Source organism: Mus caroli, chromosome 12 (assembly GCF_900094665.2).
Source record: "Mus caroli chromosome 12, CAROLI_EIJ_v1.1, whole genome shotgun sequence".
Taxonomy (NCBI): domain Eukaryota; kingdom Metazoa; phylum Chordata; class Mammalia; order Rodentia; family Muridae; genus Mus; species Mus caroli.
In genome coordinates, this window is record NC_034581.1 from 34720618 (window position 1) to 34729253 (window position 8636).

The 8636-nt window shown below is 34.0% G+C and overlaps 1 protein-coding gene across 7 annotated transcripts in view; it reads left to right on the forward strand.

The window, feature by feature from the left end:
• The window catches only part of Dgkb (diacylglycerol kinase beta), a 710085-nt gene that overhangs the window by 613457 nt on the left and 87992 nt on the right, over window positions 1-8636 (forward strand). The window lies entirely within an intron of this gene.

Genomic DNA, 8636 nt, shown 5'->3' on the forward strand with positions numbered 1-8636 from the left:
ATGTAAACCATCTGTTGGCACCTTCTAAAGACTAGATTTTTCAGTCCATCTCAACATGAATTATTTATTTTGATAGATTTCCTTCCTAAGCAATTCAAGTGTGTGTGTGTGTGTGTGTGTGTGTGTGTGTGCACGCATGCACGTGCTCACGTGGTTGTGTACAGTTGTGTGTATAGATGTATATGTTTATACGTTTATAATGTGCAATAATGTTTCAAAGTCAACAACATCTTTATAATTGAAAACTTATAAGAGGAAATTGCTCAATAATTTGAAATATGCTTATTTGTAATATAAAAAGCATTGACAAAATTAAGAAATACCACTTAATGTTGGATCAAATACAAAAAGGGAAATGGAAGTAAACAATAAATTATTTCTGCAATTTTGATTTTTCAATGATAAGAACAGAAATTCTCATTTCTTACTAGAAAAATGATCCACATAACTGTCTGCTGAAATCTTGCATGCACCATAATTATGGGCATGCACAGAACCAATAGATATTTTTGCTACTTGGACTCTGCTAGACAAGAAATTACCCATATTTTGAATGAATGCGTAGATATTAATTGGAATTAACAGATCTTGTTATAGTGCCAACAGCGCAGTTTAGAAAAAATCCTTGAAAAATATACAAAACGAAGTCCCCCAAAGTCAATGACTCTTGCATGCAACTGGACTTTATTTACTCTTGTAGGTTATTCAATGTTTGCCTCTGTGAAGAAAAAAATCACTAAGTAGGACAGAGCCATTATCCTCTATGGATCCGTGCTTCTTCCAGGAGGAAAGAGAAGGATGCAGAGGTTTTTATTTTTATTTTTTTAAGTCCTGTGAAGCTGGGAGTCAGACAGAGTTTTTTTTTTTTTTTAATATGTATGTAGGTTATAAAATAGCTGCTACGAGACTGTCGAGTGAATTTTACTCAAAGAAGTGAATCCAAATTCTATGTAACAAATTAGAGCACAAATGAAATCTGAGTAGAAGAATCAAAACTTTCTTGGCTTAGGTGGAACAACAATATGAACTAACCAGTACCTGCCGGAGCTCATGTCTCTAGCTGCATATGTATCAGAAGATGGCCTGGTCAGCCATCAGTGGAAAGAGCCATTGGTCCTGCAAACTTTATATGCCTCGGTACAGGGGAACGCCAGGGCCAAGAAGTGGGAGTAGGTGGGTAGAGGAGTGGTTGGGGGAGCATTTGGGGGACTTTTGGGATAGCATTGGTGAAATAAATATCTAATTAAAAAATGAAAAAAAAAATAACTGTCTCCCAATCATAATGTGAGAGTTGTTGGTTTGGCTAGACATGCTCCTGTCTGCTGCTGGCTTCTGGGGAGGGGCACAGGTGGCTAGACTAGAAACAGCTTACTTACCTTGGGGCTATGTTTTTTTTTTAATTCCTCTGTGTGTTCACCACTCCTTTTTATAATATGGGAAAATCTAATCAACTGTGAAAAGTCTATTCCTTTTAGTACCAAAACCCAAGTTCCTGCTGTCCATAGACCTGATTATGCCAACGACATGTATTTCCATAACACTTGTTGCCTGTCTTTAGGGCTGCTCCCTCCCATCCCTTTCACCCTCCAGCAAGTTTTGTTCTCTTCCATTCAGGCACATTTGAACTGATTAAATGTTCTTAAATTATGCATGAAAGTGAAAGAGCAAGTGGCAGCGAGTCCTATTACATTTCCCCTTAATTTCAGCCATCTTTAAGTGTTATTGGTTGTCTTTCAAAGTTATATTTAGTAACTCCTCCGTCATCAAATCTTACTTATACTTAATTCTATTTACTAATTCTTTACTCTAAAATCTCCATAATGCCTTACCAAGAAGAACCAACAGTACTTTTCAGCATTCCTTTTCCAAGTATGATCACTACCATATTTACCATGGAAGTCTTTTTACATTGCTTGTTTATTAAAATTCTTGATAAATGATATCACAAGTATTTCTTGATTCTGAAACAATGGGTGTCAAATAGTATTTATATTACATCATTTCACAAAAGAAATCCTATTGCTATTTGGTGTGTTAATGTCTACTGCTCATCATTGGTTTATTATGCCATTAAGAGACACCTACCAATAAAGAATGGGTTCAACCATTTTATGTTAACAATGCTTTAAAGCTCATGTCCCGCTATATAGTGTATATATATGTCTTAAAACTCAAATGCAAATTTGATTTTGCACGACTTTCTCTTTTCTAATGTGTTATCTGTTTATTTACCTATGTTTAGTTGAAGGTATAAATAACAGGTGAAGTTAAGAGTTGTGATAATTGAAATCCTAGGCCTCTTATGAATAATGCTCTTTCTTAAATTAGAAGAGATACATCCAGGAAAGCCAGTGCAAAGCTACAGAATCACAAACCATGCTTAGCATTCCCTCAAAGTTTAACTAATTTTTATCACTTGCTTTGCCTGTGGTGCATGTTTTAAATATATTTGCTTTTGTTTCTTCAGTATAAATTATTTAATAAGGCCACCATCTCCTTTTACTATACGCTAACATTAACTTGTCTCCCAACATCCTCTTTGGCTTTCACCCACTGCCAGAAAAATAACCAGATCATTGAAGAACACAACAGATGATTTTATTCTTCCACTTATTTTCTTAAAGTCCCAACGTCGTTAAAATTCCAATATGACTTAGAGATTTTATTGCATTAAAAATAGAATAGTATAATGGAATTAAATATAACACATTCTGTAGACAGAAGCATAGCAAATGGCATTTAGAGGACACATATGTAAATATTAAGAAAGAAGAAGCCTTAAAAATGAATTTAACCTGTAATCAAATCCTTAGGGAAGAAGAAATATAGAAGTAATAGGAAGCAAATCAAAGACAAAAGAGTATTCAAAAGTACTAGTTCATGAAAAGAATAAAGATGAGACCTGATGAGCTCAGAAGTCAGTTTAGGAAAACAGAAAATTGACAAAGTAAACATAAAATGAGGGGGAAAAAAAGAAGCGTAAAATCTCTTTAAATAGAAAATAAAATGGAGGATCACCAAGATGTCTTAGTGGGTAAAGGCATTTGCTGTCTATACCACAACCTGATTTCTTTTCCAGGATAGACATGGTAGAAGAAAATCTACTCTTGGGTGTCGCTGCCTGACATTTATGTGTATGTGTCTTGGCATATGTCCCCTACTCCCTAAAATGAATGAATGAATGAATGAATGAGTGAATGAAAACAAAAGTTTTCTAGGAAAACAAAATGAATAAAACTCTACCAAGATTTTAAAATAATTAATGAGTGAGGAAAGCTATGAAAATATTATCAAAAAGAGATAAAACAGGAGAGCTGTTCTAAAACTTCAGAAGAGACAAGAGAATAGATCTGAAACATAGGAAGTAAATGTTCCACTCAGTTGAACATTAGAGTCAATAAAATGAAACCAACGTGCACACACAGTATCACTCTGAGTGTATGAATGTCTTAGCCAGGGTGTTAGTTTTTGCTGATTAATTCTTATGTGTGCTACAGAGTAAGCATCACCAAATAATCCCTACAAATACCTCCTATTTTACAGTTTTCGGTAAAGATTGCAAGAAATCTTTGTTCTTTTATCTTTCTTCCTACTTAGTTAGGGACCAAGTGAGCTGCTTTGAATAGAGAGAAATATTGTTAATTGAATTCAGTGTCATGGTCTTTATCATCATAAGAGTATACTGTACTGACTTTCTTGATTGCATTATGTGTAGTAGCAATAGGAGGGTGATTAATATTAAAATGTTTTAATCATTAAGATGCCTCTAATTAAATTATTTTATTTTTGCCAAGTCTTAAAATGGGAATGCTTTAATTTTTGTTTGCAAGTTGTATCTATCATTTGAAGTTTATTGCTTATTAATAATAGTAGCCCAGGCAAGGTTAAAATAAAGCTAAATTAATTGGATTTTTACCATATCTCATGTTATCCTTTATATCTGTTTTCTCTTTTACACCTTTCTTTCTTTCCAAAGCTCATTCTTTTCCTGAAAGAAATGTATTTTTTTGTTGTTGTTTTGTTTTTTTGGTTTTGGTTTTGGTTTTTTGTTTGGTTGTTTGTTTGTTTGGTTGGTTTTGGTTTGGTTTGGTTTGGTTTGGTTTGGTTTTTTTTTTTTTTTTTCGAGACAGGGTTTCTCTTTGTAGCCCTGGCTGTCCTAGAACTCACTCTGTAGACCATGCTGGCCTCGAACTCAGAAATCAGCCTGTCTCTGCCTCCCAAGTGCTGGGATTAAAAGCATGTGCCACCACTGCTGTATTTTAAATAGCACTTTAATGAACTAAATGTAGGACTTGGTCATATGTTAACATAGCTAGCAAATATAAATGCTAAGTTCAGTAATATCACATGGCATTATTTACTCTGGGGAAATCACTATTCTTCTATAATACCTAAAATAAGAACCATTTTTGAGATACTGTTCAAAGGAGTTATAAATGAAAACAGTATCTCAGTCAGACTCTATTTCTTCTTTTTTCTTTTCTTTTTTCCCCCCTTTTTCTTCTTTGAAAAGAAATCAAATCCCACACTGTAGTGAGTGCTATGGAGACAATGTTGGGTCAACAAAGATAAAGATGATTATGGATGCTTAAGAGACTTTTAAAGTATTTATAATAGCTCAAAATGAAAATTTAAATCTATAAAGTCCATTAGTCTTGCTCACACATAAAAAAGGAAGAAAGACAAAAATATTAAATTAAGCTGAGTTGTGAATATTATAGTTAAATGACATCCACAGTGTAGAAGCATACTTCAAGAAGATAACAAAGGATATGAAAATCATTTCAATATCCAAGGAGAACACTTAACTGACATATTTAAACTTTTCATTAATATCAGTAATAAAAAATATAGTCCCATGCAGTGTGTGGAAAGAGAGAGAGGTAGTTGGATGCCAGAGAGATTTCAGATAGAGAAACAAGAGTGAGAGGTAAGAAATGGTAGGTATTTCAGATGTTCGTAACTGACCAATAGGTACATTGAGGAAATATTAGCCAATTCAGAGATAATGTTGAGGCAGACAAGTGGAGATGCAGACAGAGAAATCAAGGGACTCCTTAGGTGAGTTCAGCCAAATAACAGATTAGAAGGTTTTAGCATTTGACTCATCACAGAACAATCAGTTTCACTACTCATGTACATAGAAATGTGCTTTCTTCACAAGGGTAGAGCAATCCAAATGGTAGTTTACAGTAGCTTGGAGGAGCATAATAAAAAGAACGGGAAGCATATTCTTTACTACTCACATATTCCCTTCTTATGATTTATCTAGCATATCATAGGATGACAAATTCTCTACATATGAAAGAATATAAGGAGTACACATTTACCATAGACCCTAAAAACTCTAATCCAGTTAAATATGGTCCTTTGCTAGCTTACACACATCCACATTTCAAGATAGTTTTGATTAAATTATTATATTTGATTAAATTACCCAAATTATGAGACTGCCCTGGGGTTAGATAATCCCACAGACCCAGATTCTAAGATCACTACTATAATTATTATTGTCAAACTTGCTTCTGGGAAAGCAACTTACCTAGTACCAGGCTACCCACTCACTCAGCCAGGATAACAGGTAACTCTATTGTGTGCTTGCTAAGGCACACAATTTGCTGAAGAGTTTGTTTATTCAAAATCTCTGAGGGGGCAGGGGAAATGTGAGGAGAATGTTTCTTGCCAAAGTGTCTGTAAAGAAGATGGGATATAGTGTTTTCAAATGATAGAACATCAAAACAAGACTTCAACCATCACAACATATCCGGAAACCTGAGGCAAACATACTAACAAAATAGACAGTAAATTAATCCTAAGGAAACCAACATGTATTTACCACCTGAAAAAAAGTTCAAATATTCATCTTTTTTAAAATTTAGTATATGTAAACATTTTGCCCGTGTAGCATTGCCCGAGAAGCCAGAAATGAGTGTTAGATCCTCTAGCACTGGAGTTGGTATGGTTGTGAGTGGCCAGGTGGATTCTAGGAACCATGCTCAGGTCCTCTAGAATGGCAACCATTGTTCTTCATTGCTGAGACATCTCTCTACCCACAAATCTTAAAGAAGCTAAATGAACTAGAATTCAACAAAAGATTTCATCAACCAGAAGAGAAATCTTAGTTACTTCAAAGAAAGATCATTTATAGGAGAAATAAATAATAAAACAAAAAGAAGAAAATCTGTAAGCCTTATAGGGCAAAACAACAAAAAAAAAATGGAAAAGTTTAATGAAGGAATGATGCAAGAAAATTAAATGTAAAGTTTGTTTAATACAATGGTAGAAAACTTTCCAAATGATATCCATGAAGCCCAAAGAGTCTCAAAAAAAAAAAAAAAAAAACTGCACATACAACAAACAAACAAAAACTCCACTGAGTCACATAATAAACAAAAGTCAATTATAAGAATTTTAAAAGCAACAATAGAGAAGTAAATTATTCCAGAGTAGAGAATCCCCAACGACCATTCACCGATTTCTCAACAGAAATGTTTTGTCTGAAAGACAGAAAACACATTAAAAGAGATGAAAAATAAGAGCATAGCAACTAGCAAAATTGTTCTTCAAAACAGAAAGCTAAAGACTCCCTAAGACAACTGGATGCACAGGGAGTTGATTGCCACATGGTCTGCCATGTGATAACTGCTAAGTGTAGTTATTTAGAGCATAAGTGTGCTAACAACTAATACAACATATCATATGAGAGTACAAAGATATCACTGTAAAACTAAGAATACAGTTACATTTGACAGAGAGAAAATATTGATATTCAGAATAATGCCAAAAACCTTACTATGAGAAAACAAAAATCAATTTTTAAAATAAAAATAAGCAATAAGAAGAAGAACGCATCATGTATGACAGCATGTGCGAATTTGGATGATGTATGCCAAGTGAATCATCCAAACACACAGAGAGAAAAAATGATGCTGGGGTTTGAGTGTTTATGGCATTAAAACTGACCTAATACCTAAATTAGAAACTGAAAGGCTCAGGCCAGTACTGACATTCAAGTTCAGTTCTGAAAATCATTGCAGACTACAGGAATTATGACGAAATAACAATATGCATCAATATAATTAATCATAGTCACAGATTCTAAAATTTCTAGGAAAACAGCCTATTCATACCATGTACAAATATGATAGTATGAGAAATGACATAATTAACTTGACCGTGAGCATCTTGTAATGGATATGCATATTCAAATACATGCACATTTACCCATTGAAACACCATGCAATGCAACTGAATTATATACAGTTTTTATTCTCTAGTTGTACCTCAATAAATATTGAGGAGACAACATAAAGGATTAACTTTTGAACCATATCTTCAAAGTTATCGTGAATTCCTTAGCTGGAAAAGATAAAAATAATTTAAAATTTTATTGAATTTGTTGTTAGATACAACAATTTACATCATGGATAAATAGTGAATTACAATATTCTCAAACCAATAGATGGGTTTAGATATTTTTAGCATAGTCCTAAAGATTGCCTCAATAATTGCAAAGGTTAGGTCCACATATGTACATTATGTCATGTTGTTTGGTCTCCATTTATCAGCTATGTGACATTCAAATGCTTAGTACCATTAACCATGAAAGACATTCACTTTAAAACGTGTACTGTCAAGATTACGCATTAAGTAGAAAGTCAGCTTGAATGGGATCTTTCTGTTTTGTTTGAAACAGCTTTGCCGTGTTGCCCTTACTGATGTGAAATGCACTGCATCTTACATCAGCCTCCTGGGAGTTGGAATTATAAGTGTATGCAACCATATTGGGCTAATAATCTTTTCAGAGAAGATCTGACAACTTTGTGAACTCATTCAGTGTGGAGACAAGAATTGAGTTCTCAGACTTACTGAAAGAATAACAGTATTATCAGGAAGAAACAAATTCTTCATTTATCAAATAAAAATAAGTTTACTGGAATATTTTGTCTCTGAATTACATGTTTGAAAAGCAGTGTGTGCCACTAATGATTCAAATGGCATTCTTGAACACATTTGGTTTAGAACAAGGGTTCTCAACATTTCTAATGCTGCAACACTTTAATAAATAAAGTTCCTCACATTTGGGTGATCCCAACCATAAACTGTTACATTGCTACTTCATAACTGAAATTTTACTGCTGTTATGAATCATAATGAAATGTCATATATGTATATATAGGTAGATATATAGATATAATACATGGCATTTGCTTTATGACCCCACCAAAAGGGATGTGCCCACAGGTTGAGTGCCTGCTACTCTAGAGCATGAAATTCAATGCTGGTTCTCTCTAAGAGGACTGCTCCCCTCTGCCAACAAGTGTTTTAAGCAAATTTAGCAAAGTTCTTGATTGTTCAGAGAAGCAATTGTGCACATTTGTCACTCATACTGAAATCTAAAGTGTTGGAGACAACCAAGGGTAATGGCAATAGATTATATTGTTTAAGGGCTCCCTTAAACTAACCAACAACTTGAAAGAAAGTATTTCATGCTTGATACAGGTCTTTCTATTAAATACTTTATGATTCCTGGCATGGTATCACTCCATGTGGTGTGATTCCATGTATGTGTATATGTATATGTGTATGTGTATGTGTGTGTGTGTGTGTGTGTGTGTGTGTGTGTGTGTGTGTGT